The sequence below is a fragment of the Arachis hypogaea genome, chromosome 14 (genome assembly GCF_003086295.3).
Source record: "Arachis hypogaea cultivar Tifrunner chromosome 14, arahy.Tifrunner.gnm2.J5K5, whole genome shotgun sequence".
NCBI lineage: Eukaryota > Viridiplantae > Streptophyta > Magnoliopsida > Fabales > Fabaceae > Arachis > Arachis hypogaea.
This window is the reverse complement of record NC_092049.1, coordinates 3124180-3126430: the sequence shown is the minus strand read 5'-3', so window position 1 is coordinate 3126430 and position 2251 is coordinate 3124180. Positions and strand designations below refer to the sequence as shown.

At 38.4% G+C, this 2251-nt stretch overlaps 1 long non-coding RNA gene across 1 annotated transcript; it reads right to left on the bottom strand.

Moving 5' to 3' along the window:
* Positions 1 to 818: 818 nt before the first annotated feature.
* Positions 819 to 1822, bottom strand: LOC112740228 (uncharacterized). The gene is made up of 3 exons (XR_003171051.3): positions 1590 to 1822; positions 1040 to 1136; positions 819 to 932 (listed from the first exon to the last, which is right to left on the bottom strand). It is a non-coding gene; the product is annotated as an uncharacterized lncRNA (long non-coding RNA).
* Between the last annotated feature and the right edge of the window lie 429 nt (positions 1823 to 2251).

Sequence of the window (2251 nt, the reverse complement as noted above, 5' to 3'; positions counted from 1 at the left end):
TTTGTTGGACTTAGTTGACCGGCAGAATCTTCTATGAAAGCCAAGTTTTCAGGCTCTGATTGCCTAGATGGAGATAATACCTTTGAGAGGACTCTTGAACTTGATTTCTGTGGACTTTCTCTGATAACAGTAGTCCTTAGCTTTGAGAGATGAGATCCTCTGCGGCCAAGCTTGTGTTTCGCTGTGTTCCTAGATCGCCCTTTTGAATTGGCTTCTTGTCAGCCCTCATCTGATGATGTCTCCTCCTGGTGAATAGATTCACTTGACACTGGTGGACTATACATAGGGACATTATTGCCATTTTCGTTCATAACTTCATAATCCACCATGCCAGATCTTTCTTTTGTTTTGTTTTCTGCCGTACCAGTAGCATATTCCAAGCCATTATAGACAACACCCACATTGCTTGGTGCATCTTCACGTTGAAGGTTTTGTTCACTTATTGGTAGAAGTATCTAAAAGATTAGAGATATAATCGACAACTTGCATAATGAGGCAACACAATAGAAATTTTACAAAACAAAGGTAGCAGCAGTTTATAACAACAAAGCAATTAATGTCAAATATATAAGGTAACACCATGTAAAAATTTGGCAGAGAACCTTCCCACGCTGCTGTTTTCTCTGAGCTTGTTCATTTCCATTAGAATCAAGCTCGGGACTTATAAAATCCAGAAGATCTGACACACTGCATTAAAAGAGTCACAGTTTTTTGGTGCCCTGAATACAACAATCAATAGAAATTCTTCATGGCATAGGCATCTAAACTATTTTGAAGAGGAGAGTCATTGTAACCTACTTCAAAGCAAGCTCGTATTATTGCATACAATAGTAAAAGACAGAAAGGTCCCCATAGCTTTTTATTGTGTCAGGATGATCAAGCCCAAGCTCCCTCTCATTTATATCAACCGCCTTTTGCTGATATATTGTGGCCTAAATAAGCAAAACTCGAACAAGTTCATTAACAACAATAATGATGGATAGACTCTAATTTCTACAGTACATGAGAAGCAAATATAACAGAATCTTCACATGATTACCATAACTTGCTTGGTAAAGAACCACATCTAAAAGATTATAGGCACTTGCAGTAATTCGATGATAGGTACATCAAACAGCCATCATCTTCACCAATGCCTGCAATTAAATAGACAAGTGTGTATAGAAAATAAAAGATCATGCTTAAGGCAGATAACAAACAAGATGATAATAGTCAAACCACAAGATGATAACCCAAAATAATGCTTTAAACTGCAAGTTCCAACATTATTTTGAGACGACTTAAAGCATAGCTAGTGCAAGAGAGGTAAATTTATTAAGCATAAGATGATGATAGTCAAATCATATTATTAGGTCATGATTAATAAAATTTATACAAGGCATAAATAGGTGGGAAGATAATTCATGGCAGCAACAATGCCAGGAATATTTTTCTGAACACAAATAAAAAAAAAAAGCAAAAAACATATATAGGAATGGCATTAAGCAAAAGAAGAACTCACGGCAAGATGGAGTGTTGGGAACAAACTGTGCCATTCCTCCAAACTCAAACTACACATACAAGTTTTAAACCAAGGATCAGATTGGCACCTTTTCCTACTTTCCATCAACTGCATTTCACAAAGCCGCTGGAGGATTTGGAGGACTCAATATCTATCACAGATCTGTCATCCCAATCCCTTATCCAAACCCTGCTGGTGATTTCACTTTGCTCATTGGTGATTGGTTCAAGACCAACCACAAGGTAATTAACCAACCAGGATTATTACACTTTGCTCCATTCTTGATGAATCATAAAGAAATTGAATGTTAGTCTTCTTGATTGCAGACATTAAGGCAGACTTTGGATTAAAGCAAAAATTGACAAAATTAACAACAACGAATCTAAAATCACAGAAATTAAAGTAAATCACATTAATTACAGAAATCACTACAGTGCTATAATAATTAAAAGAAATCACAGAGGGGGGTTACCGGAAGGGAGAGGCTGACGACGGTGACGAAGAACGAGAAAGACGGCGACGCTCTCTGACGCGACGACGTTCTCCTCGACTGGGTGAGGCGCGCGACGAATGCTGCGGTGACCTTGGCAGGGCGCCATGGAGAAAAAGAAGGAAGAGGATGGAGAAGGGAGCTGTCAAAGAAAATCGGGAGCCGAGTGTGAAGGAGAAGAGACAAAGAAGAGACTATGGCAGTGAGTCTGAGATTTGAAGGTTGGGTGGGAAACCCAGGAACATTTTGATATTTTTTTA